General features: G+C 38.1%; 1 protein-coding gene and 1 long non-coding RNA gene across 6 annotated transcripts in view; both read left to right on the top strand.

Moving 5' to 3' along the window:
• Positions 1 to 19,160, top strand: part of TTC28 (tetratricopeptide repeat domain 28) — a 581,747-nt gene that overhangs the window by 198,964 nt on the left and 363,623 nt on the right. The window lies entirely within an intron of this gene.
• On the top strand, positions 6,071 to 16,503 carry LOC123330039. Its single transcript, XR_006545738.2, has 2 exons — positions 6,071 to 7,278; positions 10,221 to 16,503. It is a non-coding gene; the product is annotated as an uncharacterized LOC123330039 (long non-coding RNA).

Consider the following 19,160-nt stretch of genomic DNA (forward strand, 5'->3'; position numbering starts at 1 on the left):
ACTCAATAAATTTTTGTTGAGTAGATGTTGTACTAGATATTTGAATATTTGTTGAATAGCTTAATGGAGAGTACCTCCATTAAATTCAAGACTCATTCCTTCTCCCCTGTTTTGGTCTGTTCTTCCTTTGTTTGACCACAGTGTGTCATGTTCTTAGGTTTTTGGAAAAGCCCCATAGGTTCCTTGTGGCCCATGCTTTGAGCATCACTGATAGTTGTGTTCCTGTAACATTATGAAGGGCAGCTAGATAAAGCAAGTCATATTGCTGAGAATTTCTATAGTTTTATTTATAGAATAAATAAAGTATGTATTTTTGCTTCTTTACTCAACCAAAGATCTGTATTCTGGAGATTTTGAAAAGGGAATGTATGCTGATGAGTATTTTGAAGTTCTAAGCAGTTCAACTCCTGTCATTAGGGGTTGAACTGTGCAGTATATTTGATTTGTTATAGCTTCTTTATTCTACTCGCTCAGCATTTTCCTGGCAGTTAATTACATAGTGGCTTTAGGGTGCATTCCATAAGATGCTGAAGACACAGCTTCGCTGAAGTCTGACACACTTTCCTCCTTGGTTACATAGCTAATGGCCACTCTGGGATAATTAGTGAGAAGAGACTCCAATGGCCCAATTACTGTCTTCTCAAGGTTTTCCCTTTTAATTCTTCTTTGCTCAAGTCTTGAGAGATTGCCTCCATTGTAGATTATGCTTGTGTGCTATTTAGAACTTGGTTTTCTTAGTTACTGTCAGACAAAAGCTAAAAGATCTCTCTGTATTTTAGTGTATTGGGATTATTCTAAGAAGTTGATCATATTTTAGAGAAACCATGGCATAGTACCATTCAGAGCAAGAGATAGCTAATGTTTTAAAACACATTAATTCTTGGGTTAGGACTCATACCAACCATCTGCATCTTTGTAGTGAGAGGGCTTGAGGTTTTAGGCTCAGAGCTACTAAGTTTTCCATAGCTTGGCCTGATATGTAGATTAGTAATCAAATGTCGTGCCATTTTTCTGTCAGGAAGCTTGACTTGGGGTATTGTAACTTACTAATGTAATGAAAATGCATGTGCATATGCCATGGTAATAAAATTATGTGAACACGTCTACCACAGTTTTTGGTAGGTAGACAGAATCTAAATCTTGTAAATTCCTGAGTCATCTAAGTCAGCCATACGTTGTCTGCCTTTTTAGAATTTCTTTCCAACATAGAACACAGCAATTTCATTCTTTTTCCTAACGTTCATGTCAACATAAGGTAGTCCTCATTGGAATTGTGCAAGTAAATGTTTTTTCCTTAATTTTTCCCACACTGAGGAAAAAATGACTATGTTAAAAGAAACTCCTTTGAAAAATTGCTTTATGGGAAGTTATTAATAATATGCCTGTGGTATGGATGTGCCATTTTCTATGAATGTGTTCTTTATATAGAGAGAAAGTGCTCAGTGAATATTTGTTGATCGACTAATGAAGTTTTATCATAGGAGTTCTAAATCTTTCCTTTCACTACAGTCTTCCTGTTGGTTCAAATGTTCCCAGCTCTCTTTGCAAAACATATTACTATCTCTTTTGTTTCGGTGTTGTGTGCTGTGCTTTCCCACGTGGCTCGTGAGCATAGGTAGGGGTAACTGAAAACCTTGGAGGGATGAGACTGAGCTGAGCCATTCTGGAGCTCACTGTAACTTGTCATGTTTTATTGAAGCAGTAAGATTGATGGATATAAGAAAAGAATATTCTAGGAGTATAACAATGACAGCACAAGTTCCATTTTATAACCTGGCAAATTTTCCTCTGGTTTATTTGCAGGAAAGTAAAAGTTCTTTGAGTTGGAGGTTGGGAGGAGTTGTATTCAGTATGTAATGACCACATGATTTTCCAGATCTATCTCTTCAGACTGATACATGGAAGGGCAGTGCCTGCTGAGACTGTTTTAGAATTATTCAGAAACTGCCTGTACCAGTATGATATTTTCCTCTAGTATACTCTCAATAAATATTTTTGCTAAGACCAGATCTTTCAAAGGGCAGAAGAAAAACAATCAATCCATAGAATATTGTGATCTAATACACTGAAATTAATGGAACCTGAGGTGGAGAATATATTCTTTATAACAGTTGATATTTGCTTCTCCGGTGTGTTTTTTCAAGTTCTGTATACTTGCATAAGAAAAATAGGCAGTTTTTAGAGCATTTTCTTTCATAGATAGATAGGTGTTTAGGAAAATTCAACTTTTAACCTTGAATGTTGGAACTCTTCAACATTCTTAAACTTTTTTGAAGGTTGTAAAGTGTAGAAAACATATACATTTGGTATTTAAATATTTTTAAAAAATTATTTTGGCTCTTTTAATAAGTCACATCATTATTTGGATTTTGCCCAGGTTAGAGGCTGAAGTGCCTGATAAAGCACTGAAGGAAGATTTACCATTGCAGTAGCAGAAGCTTTTCTTCCAGTGATGCGATCCTTTTCTTTTATTGAAACAGAAGTCAGCAAATTGAGGTTTGCTGGCATTTCTTCTGTGTTCTAGCTATATGATCATAGGCCCATTATGTATCCATTCAGAGCCTCGGGCTTCTTATCTGCACAACTGGATAAGAAACCTTGCCTGTCTCAGAGGGCTGTTATGAGGATTTCACAGGATAATATATGTGAAAGCATTTAGGAAACTGGAAAGCAATACGTTATTATCATTTCTATAAAAGGGAGTTTCAAATTATATTTACTTTTTGGTCGCTATAGTCTATTATAAGCAAATTTTTATTTAAACTTCTTTTTAATTTCCAAATGTGATTTCACCATAGTTCTAGAGTCACACTGAACATATGTTTCAATTCTGATTCAGTAAAATGATGGATTTTCCCCTTAAATCTGTACCATGTATTATTTTTTTCTAATAAAAATTATAATTGCTTATTGCATGCCTCCAAAGAATAGTCTCCACTTTTCTATAATTGTTCCTTCATTTAAAATTTCTCTTATTTACCTCAAGGGAATTTCATTTGTCTGATATTATTTTATTTTTCTCTTGTCATTTAAGGAATGTGTTAATTAAACTCAGATGCAGTACCAACCCTGGCGCTTGCAGCAGACTCTCCTCCCATTTGACATATTTTCCTTTATCATTTTCCTGTGTGATCTCAGAGCCACTTGTCAATCCATCTGGCAGTGCTCATATTAGGCCAATTTTAATTAAACTTGTGAATTAGACTCTGAGACCCTGTCTCAGATATTTTACTAGATTACAGTTTTAGATCATTGGTTTTGCCATAATTCAACAAATTATGCAATTAAAATATTAAAAGAAAGTTGATCAAGTCTGTCCAACCTGATTAAATGATTTTTAAAAGTTGTAAATACTGCACTGATTATTGCTTATTACTCTTGTTTATTTCAAAGGAAAATATTTCTTGAAGTTTCTAATCAAAATTGAACATTGAACTATACGGGTTGTGAATTTACTAGGCAATTAACAGAATTTTGCTCCATTTTTGGTACTTAGATCATTGCATATTCACTTTCCCTCCCTCAGGGACTGGCTTACACATCCCTGTCCTGCCTGTCCTTCTCTCTTCAATTTTCCCCTTCCCCACCCACTAATATAAATGTTTGGACAGATTGCCTTGGCTTTTGAGACACTTGTTCCTGTTGCATCCTGATGTCTACATTGCTCTTACATCTCTGAAGCACAGACCTCTGGATGGTTTGTCTCCAGTGAAAATGCTTTTCCCACCATAGGCCAACTCTGCTGCAGTTTTCAACTCAGAACCGTCTTCTCAATATCTTCTGATATCCTACTCTGACAAGAACAGCTCCTGAGAACATAACACACTGGGCTCTCCTCACACTCTGTCACCTTGCATTATTTTAGAGGGTTGTAGTTAGCATCCCAGATGTTTCGAATAGTCCTTCCTCCAGGCACTCCCCAGTTACAGCCTGATCAACTTCAGATTTACTGCTGCTCTCTAGAGAGCTGTGGTGCATCTGTGCAGGGTGTTTGTTTCTGAAAGGTCATTTCCTGGTGTGAATTCCAGCCACAGGAGACTGAGCCAGAGTACAGCCTTTTTTTTCTTGTGTACTCATTGTACATGGAAGAGAAATTAAAGTTCAATTCAGATGTACTGCATAGCAAACAAAATTAGATTATGATGTATATTAATGATTGACAGAAATAGTTGAAAATAAGAATATTTAAGATCATTAAAGCTTTGACATGTTTCTAGGTTTCCTAATGAATTAGAGAATTGTTTCTGAGTTTGAATTAGAACTTTATCTTTCTCCTCATTGTACATAATATCACCTCAAAGCTTAAATATAACAGCTTTCCACAAAACTCTGTTGGCTTTATGTCATTTGGCTGTCATTGCACTTTGCTTTTGAACAACCCAAAGCAAATAGTCCACCTTCATTTTTTCTGCTGGCAGTATTATAAGTGATATAGACTGCAACTTGTGGGAATGGTGGGGAGAAGTTGCCTAGTTTTCTAAATCCTCAATCTTAATTAAAAAATTCTAAAAACATCGCCAAGAGTCGGACATGACTGAGTGACTGAACAGCAACAACAAAAAATGTATTTGTTTCTTTAGGGTTTTAAATAATTTTGACAAGATATTTTGAAATATAAAGTGTTCCTCCTGAATTATGCATTTAAAATAAGTTCTTCTATTTCAAAATTGATTCTCTTTTAACCCCTGTGGCTGGCCTCCAGGCTACTTCTGGTATCACTTTGTTCAGTTGCTAAATTGTGTTCAACTCTTTGTGACCCTGAGGACTGCGGCATGCCAGGCTTCCCTGTCCTTCACTATTTACCAGAGTTTGCTCAAACTGGTGTCCATTTAGTTGGTGTTGCTATACAGCCATCTCATCCTCTGTCGCCCCCTTCTCCTCCTGACCTCAGTCTTTCCCAGCATCAGGGTCTTTTCCAGTAAGTCAGCTCTTGGCATCAGGTGGCCAGAGTATTGGAGCTTTAGCTTCAGCAACAGTCCTTTCAATAAACGAGGTTGATTTCCTTTAGGATTGACTCATTTGATCTCCTTGCTGTCCAAGGGACAAAGTTCCTCTTTGCTTTCTGCCATTTAGACTGGTATCATCTGCGTATCTGAGGTTGTAGGTATTTCTCCAGGCAGTCTTGATTCCAGCTTGTGAGTCATCCAGCTCTGCATTTCGCATGATATACTCTGCATCGATGTTAAATAAGGAAGGTGACAACACACAGCCTTGTCATACTCCTTTCCCAATTTTGAACCAGTCTGTTGTCCCATATCCAGTTCTGTTGCTTCTTGACCTGCATACAGGTTTCTCAGGAGACAGGTAAGGTGGTCTGGTATTCACATCTCTTTAAGAATTTTTTCCACAGTTTGTTGTGATCCACATGATCAACGGCTTTAGTGTAGTCAATGAAGCAGATGTTTTTCTGGAATTCCCTTGCTTTTTCTATGATCCAGCGAATGTTGGCTATTTGATCTCTGGTTCCTCTACCTTTTCTCTTGGCAATGGCCACAGGACTAGAAAAGGTCAGTTTTCATTCCAGTCCCAAAGAAGGGCAATGCCAAAAAATTTTCAAACTACTGCACAACTGAGTTCTTTAACAGCATCATCTTTTAGGGTTTTAAATAGCTCAACTGGAATTCCATCACCTCCACCAGCTTTGTTCATAGTGATGCTTCCTAAGGCTTACTTGACTTCATACTCCAGGATGTCTGGCTGTAGATGAGTGACCACACCATCGTGGTTATCAGTGTCATTAAGAATTTTTTGTATAGTTCTTTTGTGTATTCTTGCCACCTCTTCATAATATCTTCTGTTCTGTTAGGTCCTTCCTGTTTCTGTCCTTTATTGTGCCCATCTTTCCATGAAATGTTCTCTTGGTATCTCCATTTTTCTTGAAGCAGTCTCCAGTCTTTCCCATTCTATTGTTTTCCTCTATTACTTTGCATCGTTCAGTTAAGAAGGCTTTATTATCTCTCCTTGCTTTTCTCTGGAACTCTGCGTTCAGTTGGGTATGTCTTTCCCTTTGTCCTTTGCCTTTCACTTCTCTTCTTTTCTCAGCTATTTGTAAGGCCTCTTCAGATGACCATTTTGCCTTCTTGCATTTCTTTTTCTTTGCAGTGGTTTTGGTCACTGCCTCCTGTACAATGTTAAGAACCTCTGTCCATAGTTCTTCAGGCACTCTGTCTACCAGATCTAATCCCTTGACTCTCTTCATCACTCCTCTGTAAAATAATAAGGGATTTGATTTAGGTCATTCCTATATGGTCTAGTGGTTTTCCCTACTTTCTTCAATTTAAGCCTGAATTTTGCAATAAGGAGCTCAAGACCTGAGCCACAGTCAGCTCCAGGTCTTCTTTTTTTTGACTGTATAGAGCTTCTCCATCTTTAGCTGCAAAGAAATATAATCAATTTGGTTTTGGTATTGACCATCTGGTGATGTCCATATGCAGAGGTGACTCTTGTGTTGTTTTACCAGAGTTCACTGTAGCGTGTAAAGTACCAGAGTTCACTGTAGCATTTAAGCATTTATCTCTCAATATTTCATGAAAATAAAATCCAATTCACATCGTTTTTTCAGTATTACATCAGGTGCTTAGAAATGGTCTGATCTTAAAGGAGTCATTAAGCCCAAATTCTTTATGAAAGCCTATGTGAATGTGCTCTCAGGCATTAGTGATCTAAATAATGCAGCAAGGGGGGTACCTTTTTAAAGAGCTGGCAGCCAAGGGTTTAGATAAAATAGTTTAAATGGAGAAAGTTTGCTGTAACTATTTTGCATTCCTATCTGCTTTCAGCCCACCTCTTTGTTTCCTGCATGTTCTATCTCTAAGCATCACCATTCCTAAAAACAGAGGAAGTATTGCAGAAAAACACAGTACGTGCTAAAACTGTGAGATGAACATAACAGTAGAGTAAGACACTTAACTCTGAGAGCAGAGTTGATGCAAAAAATGGAGTAAAATTTTGTCAGGTGGAGGAGGGATGGGGGAAGGGTGTTCTGGCACAGAATTATGAAAACACCTGGCAAACCTGGCAGGTAGAGAAGATCACCGTGGCAGGGTCTTCATGAGTCTGGTGAAAAGGCATAAGGAAGCAAGGCATGAAAGAGAGACTGGGTCACATTATGAGGGCATGTATGCCAAGAAAAGGAGTTTCGGTTTTGTTTAGGAGCCAGTGAACATCCAAGAAATATTTTTCACGTTTGGCAGAGAACCATGATCATCTTTTCTCTCTCTCTCTTTATGACCATGTGGTAGAAGATGAACTGAGAAGAAGCAGCTATGGAGAAAAGAGGTAAGACCTGCTATCTACTGAGGCACTAATAGTTCAGCAGGGGGTAACAAAGCTGAACTAAGGCACTGTATCTGACCATCTGGCACAGTCTTCATTCATCTTCTATGTGACAGGTTTTCAGATATCTGAAAGAGGGAGCTTGTGTTCTTTATCAAGGCATGTATTTGGGGAACTTTTGAAGTCCTAGCTTTGCTCTCCAACTGGGATAAGGTTTAACAATGACTTGTCAGCCTGCTTATAGAACTTGGCTTCACTATTCTCATAAGTTATATGACTGTACTATTCTTACTATTTTGAAATTGCTATGCTTTTTTTTTTTTTTAGTTTTATTTATTTATTTTTAATTTAATTTTATTTTATTTTTAAGCCTGAAACACTGAATTAGTTTTGCCAAACATCAAAATGAATCCACCACAGGTGAAATTGCTATGCTTTGAAGTATTTGATTATTTTGAAATAATATTGAGTGGGGTCTTTATATTAGGAAACCCCAGCAGGGTCTAGAATTTCTAGAGAGAATTCTGGAGACCTGTGTGTTATGGTTCTGTTTGCCAGATCTCAGACTGACAACTTTAGTTTTGATTGTTTCTTATGTCTCTTGTGCAGAGAAGGCAATGGCACCCCACTCCAGTGCTCTTGTCTGGAAAATCCCATGGACGGAGGAGCCTGGTAGGCTGCAGTCCATGGGGTCGCGAAGAGTCGGAGATGACTGAGCGACTTCACTTTCACTTTTCACTTTCATGCATTGGAGAAGGAAATGGCAACCCACTCCAGTGTTCTTGCCTGGAGAATCCCAGGGACGGGGGAGCCTGATGGGCTGCCGTCTCTGGGGTCGCACAGAGTTGGACATGACTGAAGCGACGCAGCAGCAGAAGCAGCATGTCTCTTGTGAGAAAAACTTAAATGATTCTGCTGCTGTTTGTTTCTGCTTGTATACTCCTACCTACACAAGCAGAAGCAAATTCAGCAAAACTGAATTTTTGTAGCAGTATACTTCTGCTACAGCTATAGCTGTAGTTGTAGTAGTTGGATTTTCTATAGTGGTTAGAACTACTCTTTTTTTTTTTTTAAGGTACTTCTTTCACTGCCTTTGGAACCGAGAAGGTCATCAATAGTGTGAAGGCCATTAAACTGACATTATAAGTATTCTTGTGAAAGTCATGCTTTCTTGCAGGCATCATTTAATCCTGTGCCTTTTTGAGAAGGTTGTAGTTCTCGTTTAGTTGTCAAGATACATGGTGCTATCTTATAAGCACTGATTTCTGATGAATTCTTGCAGAAAGGATAGTTTTTTTTTGTTTGCAGAACCACTTTTTGAGGTTCTGCAGATGGAGAAGAATGATCACTTGAACCAAAAATCTTTTCCAAGACTATGTTTTTGTAATGGAGTCTTGGAAGACGTTTGCTTTTAGATTACTAAATATGATAAACATGGTTGAACAGTGGTGGGATTGCCTTCTGTAAAGAGTTGAATAACTCTGCAGTTGCTTTTCCTGGCTCCACATAGCTAGGATCTGCAAGTGTGGCTGTCTTTGACCCTGCAGCTGGACTTGAAGTTTTTAAGGGTGACAAAACATCATAAAAATGTAGCACTTTTAATTAAAAATCAGAAGAGTTTGATCTGGAGTTTTGCTGCATCTGTTAAAAACAACAACGTGTTCTGAACAGGTTTTCATTAGGGTATTAAAACCAGAGAATTTAGTCCATCACTTTTTGAGAATTTAGTTTATCACTTTTAAAAAAACAAACTTGAAAATAAAGAAATTGAAAATAAAGTCTTATCCGTAACATAGCCAAATTACTGTTTTAGAAAGTTGTTTGGGTTTTCTTTATGTTTTGTTTTAATTCCATCCAAGTTGAGGAGAATTATTAATGAAAAAGTTGTATATCAAAGTTTACATCATTAAAGATAGAATTATTTTCTTTTGGAAAGATTGAAAAAGAATTCGACCCTGTATATTCACTTTATTTGCTAGTTCACTAAATTACCATTTTCCTCTGTTTCTAGTCATTTTATTGTTTTATCCTCACAGATGTATCCTAAACTCTTCATTTAAATGTGTTCTTGTTTGTTTCTCACTAAATACTATTTTTGTTATCCTTAGCACAGTGAGGTCTCCTCCCAGCCTACTAGGCTTCTCTCTGTCTTTCAGTGAACCCTTTCTTTCTGGATCTCAAAAAAATCTGTTAATTAGTTTGCCTCTTCCCTCTCACTGTAATACAATCATTCCATGTTCCTTCTCACAATGAAATGTTTTCTACAGTTCTATAATTTATTTTTTATTCATTGTTTAGCATGTTTATGATAAGGCAGATGTAACTTAAGATGAAGATAAGCTATAGTATGCCCAGTGTAGCCTCCATTGCTGAGACTGGATGACAGTATGGCTTTTCAGTAGTTTCAGATGAAGAATGATAGAAGGAAATGTATATCTTTAGTATTAAGAGGCATATAATATTGTTCTTAAGTATTTGAAGGATTATGATGTGGAAGAGAAATCAGCCACATTACTTAAAAGCTGTTTGAGGGGTAAATTTTATGGTATAGGAATTATATCTTAAAAAAATAGTGCAATGACTAGTTGGTAGAAATGACAGGGCCATGTTTTGGTTTGTTTCTTTAATGCAAAGCAGAGCTTTCAGATAGAGTGGTCTCAGGATTTGCTGCTCTCTGTCTGAAAGCCTTGAGTTTTCTGTTAGTGGAGGTGCTGTGGGGCTGCTCCTGATACAATTTAGGCATTTGAGAGAAGGTTGAGTTAAATGACCTCTATGCTGGATTTCTTTGATTCTGAAAGATACGCTTTTCTCAGCTCTTTAATAACACAGGAGTCAGTGGACATAGGTATGATTATGAGAGTGACCTCTTTTTAGTTTTAAGTTTACAACCATATTATTTAACAATTGTTATTTTTCTTCCTATGATTATCACCAATTTTTCACAGCAGGAGAAGGGTGGAGCGAAACTCCCACTTCTTGAAGCGGATATTGTATAACATTGCAAGGAGGACAAGGAAGCAAGGATAAGAGTCATAAATTGCAGCTGGAAGCTTGGAACTGATTCCTTTACTCTGCAGTAGCTCGGAAAGGATTCAGCTCCAAGTTTAATGAATAATGAAACATGATCTGAAGAAATTCTATGCAAGAAATACTCTGTTGCCTGGTTATTAAGTGACTAGTAACTGTACCTTCTGCTCTACAGGAGTAACAATTCTCTTTGTTCACCTTCTCTTTCAAGAATTTGAGGTGATAGTTCAAGATTCTCTTGAAAAGCTCATTTTAATTGTAGGTTAATTTCTAACACATGTTGGTGGCCCTATGGTCATGACAGAGCAGATGAAGAAAAGTACTGGCTTTAAGAATGAGCTTTTAAAATAAAAGTTGGAACTTTTTCCTCAAAGTGTTTGCTGATTATGTGTATTATGAAATAAACAATACTTTTGAGAAATATGGAATCTTCTAGGTGGAAGGGACCTTAGAGGAAACCTGATCCAAACTCCTTGTTCTTCCTGAGGAACTAAAACAATTCAGTGGAACTGGAAAGTTGTTTATTTGCCACATGCAGTGCTGATGTTTTAGAAACTTCCTTTATTGTTATTTTCTTCCATTCTTTGCAACTTTTAGGAAGGCTGCTTCCTAGGCATCTTATTAAGTCTACCCTATAAAAATGTGCTTACCAAGCAAGAAAAACAGAAACTATAGCCAGGTTTACAGTAAGTCTTCCATAATATAACCAAATTATAAGAGAACATATTAAAATATAAGTGAGATTACTAAGAATTCATAAACATCTTTTCTGGAATACAGCTAGTAAACAGCATCAGCTGTACCTCCACTTACCATTTTAAGAGTTAATTGATGCCTTGTGGCCTTAACTTCTATATCCAACTCTTATCCCTTAGAGAAGATGTTAACTCTGAAGCATTCATTTCCTTGTGAACTTGGCAGTGTGCCAGGTCTAATAGACGGGTCCTTTGGTCATTAAGCACCAATAGAAGTGTTGGCTATGAGAGAACTAGAAAAATAGGGGAGAAAAGGCATTTGTTAGCAGGGTGATTCAGTCCTTGTATTCATTGTATGTGCAAATCACAATGCATATTAGACCACGAAAATACCTAGACTAAAAATGTTATTGTACCTGGTAACAACTGTAAGTTTTTTCTATCTTGTAAAATTAGATTAGAACTCTGAAAAATTTAATCAGTGAAGCAGTTAAATAGATTATAAGCCATACCTACCTTGCCCCTCAGTCTTATAATCAAAAGACCTTCTGTCTTGTCCAAACAGCAAAACCTTCTATAAGACACTGTGTGTGTATTATGAAACATAACAGTTGTTTCATATTCCCAAACCTTGGAGCCCAGGGAACCCAGGCATGCCAGGCGGAAAAACCTTTGTTCATCACACCCTTGGAGAAATAGCAGGTGCAGAGTACCACAGACCTTGGAAATAAGTATTATTATGCTTGTGTTTGCTTTTCTCCCTCTTTCTCCAGGTCTAGGAAAAGATGAGACCGGCTGGAAGAGAATTCTATTACTTTTCTTCCTACTTAGGTCAGAAAATAAGAGCAAAGGAAATCAGTATGCCATTTTTTGACATATTTGCTTTCAATAGACAGGTGGAGACTTACCTGTGAAGTACCATGAAGGATAGTACTTGTGTAACTGCTAAAAGATAAAATATATTCCTTTTTAGTTGTTGCATTTTAATTCATTTCAATCTTGTTTCGGGCGGGGCACATGCATATCTCTTGAACATAGAATTTCTAGGGCATGTACCTTCTCAGATGGCCCTGGAAATATTTCTTTAAATTTGTTAACGGCCTTTTAAAAGGTTTGAAGCATTTCTGTGAATTAATAATAAACTGAAAACAACCTCATTTCCAACAGGATGTGAAGCATAGACTAGAACTCCATTGTGCTTCCTGTTTCTTGTCTGAGTGAGAAGGATCTAGTATAGGTAGAGTGCACACTCATCCAGGTTAGCCACAAGGCTGGGGTTAGACCTTGGGCTCTGATGTTCTTATTAGGTGTTCTGAGACTTTGAAATTTAGAGACTTGTTTCTGAGATGAAGCGTTTCTTCATTATTAGATGTGTTCTAGTGTCACTTTTGAACTTTTACCGTAACAGATGTTACCAAAGTTTCTGATTGTCTTTCTGGGTGTCTAGGATTGTTGTGCTAAATCCCAGTGGAAAATGTGTTTCTAGGCCCACAAGGCTGTTCCTCTGCTACACAGCAGGGACAGGCTCTTCTCCATCTGTCTCAATCATAGATTTCCCCCTGAAATTCAGGGGAACGTTTGCCGTGTTAAGTCATTAACAACTGTTTCAAAACAGTCTGATTTCTAACGGTTGGTGCATGTGGAGATACCTAATTAAAATAATTCCAGTCTCGTTAATAAGATAAGTGTGTTTTCTAGTTGCTGTGGGATTATTGCTATCAAATACGAAGGGCTTGAGGCTTAGTCGAGTGAATTATGCTTGTGTTCCAGTCCCTTTACCAATTTAATTGTGATTTAAGAGTTTAAATCCTTATGTTTTTTCTTATATTTTCATTTCAATGAATGGGAGAGGTAACTTGGGGAAATTTTATAGTTAAGAATACTGACATCAGACATAGAACCTGTAGATTCCACAGGAGATTTGGCTACTAGAGGTCACAGAAATTGATGTGGTAATACATGATGAAATGGCCTCTTGTCTAAACTGTCCCACTCCCACATCTTTTCCATGAGTTCTTCAACTGGAATTGATCTCTTCCTTCTCTGAACTCCTGGAGTGCTTTATCTATATACTTCTTACAATGTTTTCTACCTTCTGCTGTTTATATACACATGTTTTACAAATGCTGCTTCTTAAAGGCAGGCTTAGTGACGGACCACCACTGTCTTGTCTTCCAAGGAGCCTAAGGCAATGGCTTGCACATTGTGATTTACTCAGAAACATTTGTTGAGTGAATGATCAATAGAAATATTTTATCATTGACTTTAATCTATATAATCATACTCCAAGTCTTGAGAAGGGACTTAGAACCTGTTCTAAGTATGTAAGAATATTTTTATTTTTAAATGTCAAAAATACTAAATTCGAATCATTAAGAAACTTTTGTATGCTGAATTTTATATAAGAAACTGACATATGATCCTCTTAGCAGAATCTACAAAACCTTGCAAACTAAATACCAAGAATATATATATACACACACACGAGCCTTCTTCAAAACAGAATTCATTAATTGTACAGAGCTTAGAGGTCTCACTAAGTCTCCTGTCCTAACAACACACACTATTAAATGGTAAACTAATGGACAAACAGAAAAAACTCACCATGCATCTGAGGAGGTATGATAAAGTGAAATATTTGTTCAGGTGCTGCTTCCAGCAGTCATTGGTCATTCCCAGCTCTGTAGGCCTCTGAAAACAGTTTCCACTACTGCTCTCTGATACTTTTCTGCCCCTTGGTGGTGATCATTATTAATCTCATTTCCCAGACCTTATCATTATTAAAGCTCTACCCTCCTAGATAATTCTCATAAAACAAACCTTAGGATTTTGACAGCTAATGATAATGCCTTTGTTAAGGCTCCTAGTAAGCAGTCATATAGGGACACCTGAGAAGATAGAAGGAAATCAAGGGTGGGTGGGAAAGAGGTGATAGAAAGACTGGAGAGGGGAGGAACCTGGAGGCTGGGTGCTGGCAGGCAGGCTGGGAGTAAGAAGCAGCAGAGGTCAACACAGGATGGGCTGACAGGCAGGCCAGTGCCTAGGAGAAGATAACAAGTGTGTGTAGGAGAGCAGTGGTTCACGTCTGTCAACATCGTTCCTTTTTGTGTGTGTATCTTAAAAACAAAGTGTATATTCAAGTTTTTCTCCATCTTATTAGTATTCAAGATGCCTTTTTGTTAGTGGTTTTGTGTCCTTTGCTTCTAGAGCTTGTCATTTTAGAAGTAGAGATCAAAAGCCAAGCCACAGTCACATGAGAATGGAAACTTATTACTTCAGGTTTTGGGGCAGATGTTTCTTTACTTTAAAAAAAAATGTGTCTGTCTCCCCAGCTGTGGCTGACCTCCTCAGGCTTACGGTGTGAATGGCTGCAGAGATTGTTTTCATGACAAAAGGAGATCCATCACTGCTTTGAACCACCCAAAACTGTTCACCTCTGCTGGCAAGAACCCGAGCCAAACCTGTCTGAGGCTCTCCAGTAGCTGCTCACACTCTTTTATATGTGAAGCAAAAGAAATGGGGCATTTGTGAGATAGGATGTTATTTAGAGTCAAGAGACAGCTGTGATTGACTGCTAGGTATGTTGGGAGTCAGAGACCTCAATTTAATGCTTCTCCTGAAGCATTTGGTATGGTAGCTGGAGGCAAGGTAAAATCAGCTTTTATGGAGCCTGCTGACTTGAGATAGTGTTTGTACAAAGGGCCTAAACAGGAGGTAACATGAACAAATGTTAGCCAGGCTTTGACTTTAGACCCCAAATCATGTTTAACACATGACCAGGGCAATTATCTACTTAATGAGTTGAATTATGGAATCCATCTGCTCATTCATTTCCATTCACTAAAATCTCCCTTTAGACCTTAGTGAAAGTTGCTTATTCGTATCTGACTCTTTGTGACCCCATGGACTGTAGCGTGCCAGGCTCCTCTGTCCATGGAATTCTACAGGCCAGAATATTGAATAGGTTGCCATTCCCTTCTCCAGGGAATCTTCCCAACCCAGGGATCGAACCCAGTTCTCCTGCGTTGCAGGCAGACTCTTTACCATCTGAGCCACCGTATCTCTAAGTAACAAGAGTCTCTAATATTACAGGGAGGTAGCATCTTTGTTCATAATCTAACAGTCTATGGCTAAAACAACGTGTTTTGGGCCAGTTTTCTTCCGTGTGTCAGCCTTGTAGTAGTCACGTTGGGGATCTAGCCCCAGTAACAATAGGAGACTGGTGGTAGCAAAAATCAGTGCTTGTATTCCATGTCACCTGCAGTAAATTTGGCAAGAGCCTGTTAGTGAAATTTGGTGTATGTCTCTTGGTTTGCTTAGTGAACAGATTGATGGACAGTTAAAAGATCTAAACGCACACTATCTGTAATGTTTGACTGCTTCCATAGGTTAAATTGCCTTTTGGAGACTGGGAGACTGTATAGAACTTGTATTGGTTTCTTATTAGCCTGTGACCATAGGATAGACTTACAATTAAAAGAAAATCTGAAAACCTTGGTTGTAAGAGCATAATTTGAGATAAAACTTTTGAAATTCCTTTCCAGTTTCGTAGATGGAAATAAAAGAGAGATATAGACCAACTGGAGAAACGCTGTCAATGCTAATACTAATAACAGCTACCACTTCCTGCGAGCCTCTTGTGAGTTAGGCACAGTGCTGACATCATTACCTCCTTCACATCCTAACAATACTGAAGGAAGGTTTTAGAATGACTGTTTTACAGGGGAGGAGACTGAGTCTAAGACAAGGTCAGTAACTTGCTGACGACCACAAAATTAGTAACTAGTGATCTGGGATTCGAACCTGGATCTGTCTGACACAGGTGTCCTGCACAGTTTCTATAGTTGTGTGCTTTAAGATGGGGAAAAAAAAAAAAAAAAAAAAAAGCCTGCAGAGAAGTAGTGCCAAAACTTCTAAGGCACTGTAGCCGAAAGCAGAGCTTTCAACACATTATCAAAGATCACAAACTAACAACATGTGATGATCAGAATGAATTAGAGTGTGAGTTACTTAACTAACACTCTGGGGTAATTTCAGGTGAAGGGAAGGATTAATAGCTCTTATTTTTGCATGTGCCACCACAGGGTTTTTAAGGAACTGATTTTCTATGGTTTAAAAATGACAATGTGAGCCCTGTGTTTTCTGTCACTGCGTTAGGCATTATTCAGTGCAGACACCAGGAACTTATTTTTCTCCATCCATCTACTGCTGCTACTGAAAACAGATGTTCTCTAAGCCTACCATGCCAGTGCTTCCTCTGACAAGCTTGCATAAAGTAGTGGTATTGTGTTTGCCTTTCCTACTATTTCAAGAGTTAAACAGAGAACTATAGTCTCTGGTGCACCAGCCTTTATAGATAGATATACTCTTTGGGATCCCATATTTAAGTGAAATTAGTTCTGAAGTCAGACTTTAAATTTGAACTAAGAATAGGGGAACTTGAGGAGTAAGTAGATGATGAAAGATCTTGGATTTTATCTTTAAAAAAAAAAAAAGGGAGAGGGTGTCAATTAAAAAATCCTGTGTCTGAAATATAGCAGCTGTGAATTAAATGCATAGATCTTCTTCATCAAGTTGATATTTACGTTTGGCATCATGGATCTCTAAATTAGTTGATTGTGTCTATGTTCGGCTGTGAGTCTAATGGTTTAATTTGATAATGGATGGCTTTGAACTTCACTTGGAGACTTAGGCCCATAGAGAGTATCGTTTGATCTGGCTAAAGTGATAAGTTGCTGTCGGTGTTGGTTTGTCATCCTCTTCTTCGTGTTCTTCCTCTTGCTCATCTTCCTCCTCCTCCCTCCTTTTTCTTATCCTGCCTCTCCTTTTCTTGTTCCTCTTAAGAACATTTTATGATTTAAAAATCCTATTGATAGGCTAGTAAAGAGACAACATTAATCTGAGAATAATTATCTTGACATTAGGGATGTGTGATATGTGCATGTTTATTGTTCAACATAGTGCTTTCAGCAAACACTTGGGAATGAATGAAGGTGTATTTCTGAATCTGACTTCTCTGAATTTCTTTTAAGCACGTTTAAAAGCTTTGGATTTTATTTTGGTCTTGGATAATCACTTAGTGAGCAGGAACCTTGTTACTGCTAATCTGCGGAGATACCTCTAATAGAAAGGCCAGTTCAGCCATTATATATTTCCTTCTCTCTCACTGGTTTCTTGACTGGCTCTAATAGGCCTTTGAGTTTTCCTTTTGTTTCCCTTTCTTTCTGGCCCTCTAGCAACATTTCTTTCTGCTTCATTTTTAAACTGTAAAGTATCCTGAATTATCTTTATCACACCTCCCTGACCCCCCCTTTTCCTGCCCTTACTACTCCTGTCTTCTCTTTCAACCCAAATATAAATGAGAATTAAGAAAGCTGAAACATTTACTTAAAATAAGAATAAAACTTAATGCCTTTTCAGTGTTCGATGCGTATGTATTTGTATTTTTAAAAATGTTTCAGAGTCTAAGACTTGAAAAAATAAAATTAGATCTTGTTGGATTTCTTACGTACACACACTTGTTTAGAATATAGAAGGCTGAAAGAATAATACTAGAAGCCTATTAGTAAGTGGCCTGAGGAGTTGGCACTACTGCTGTTAACATCTAGTCTATCCTATTTTAGCCAATATTTATGTATCAAGTCACAGATTCATTTAGATCTTCTTGATCAGTCTAGATAATATGGCCTCTAACTTGAAGTTTCTGTTTTTTTCCAGACTGGGGATAAGGTGCTTACTAACTCAAAGATTTTGCATGGCATTAAGTTTTTTCTGTGTATGATAAGGAAATGCTTCCAAGTGCAAGGTGGTAGTATTGCTGCTGCTGCTGCTGCTGCTACTGTATACAGCTGTACACGTGAGGGATTAGCATCGGAACACTTTGGAAATATTGAACGAAGAACTTGAGCTGTGCAGATCTGCAAAGGGAAGAAGGCAGGTCATAGCAGGCTTGGAAGAAATAACTTAACATTTGTTGTGATGATTCTAGGTTTAATACTAACTTAAACAAACCACCTCAGGTCACCTGGGATATCTGAATTTGGCTTAGATATTAGATAAGATGAAAACGTATTGAAATGGAAAAGCAAAGGCTTTAAAAAACAGGATGCAGAAGCATGTGTAGAATATAATGTTATTTTGGTGAATATGTGTATGGAATGTGTGTATATGGGGCAAGGGGAAAGACCTCAGCTCAATTCAGTTGCTCAGTCATGTCTGACTCTCTGTGACCCCATGGACTGCAGCACACCAGGCTCCCCTGTCCATTACTAACTCCTGGAGCTTGCTCAGACTCATGTCCATCAAGTCAGTGATGCCATCCAACCATCTCGTCCTCTGTTATCTCCTTCTCCTCCTGCCTTCAATCTTTCCCAGCATCAGGGTCTTTTCTAGTGAGTCACTTCGTCTCATCTGGTGGACAAAGTATTGGAGTTTCAGCTTCAGCATCAGTCCTTTCAGTGAATATTCAGGACTGATTTCCTTGAGAATTGACTGGTTGGATCTCCTTGAAGTCCAAGGGACTCCCAAGAGTCTTCTCTAGCACCACAGTTCAAAAGCATTAATTCTTTGGCACTCAGCTTTCTTTATAGTCCAACTCTCACATCCATACCTGACTACTGCAAAAACTATAGCTTTGACTAGACGGACCTTTGCTGGCAAAGTAATGTCTCTGCTTTTGAACATGCTGGCTAGGTTGATCATAGCTTATATTCCAAGGAGAAAGCGTCTTTTAATTTCATGGCTGCACTCACCGTTTGCAGTGATTTTGGAGCCGAAGAAAATAAAGTCTGTCACTGTTTCCATTGTTTCCCCATCTATTTGCCATAAAGTGATGGGACCAGATACCATGATCTTAGTTTTTTGAATGTTGAGTTTTAAGCCAACTTTTTCACTCTCCTCTTTCACTTTCATCAAGAGGTCTTTAGTTCCTCTTCGCTTTTCTGCCTTAAGGGAGGTGTCATCTGCGTATCTGAGGTTATTGATATTTCTCCCGGCAATCTCGATTCCAGCTTGTGATTCATCAAGCCCGGCATTTTGCATGATGTACACTCAGATCAGATCAGTCGCTCAGTCGTGTCCGACTCTTTGCGACCCCATGAATCGCAGCACGCTAGGCCTCCCTGTCCATCACCAACTCCCAGAGTTCACTGAGACTCATGTCCA

The sequence above is a fragment of the Bubalus bubalis genome, chromosome 17 (genome assembly GCF_019923935.1).
Source record: "Bubalus bubalis isolate 160015118507 breed Murrah chromosome 17, NDDB_SH_1, whole genome shotgun sequence".
NCBI classification, from domain to species: domain Eukaryota; kingdom Metazoa; phylum Chordata; class Mammalia; order Artiodactyla; family Bovidae; genus Bubalus; species Bubalus bubalis.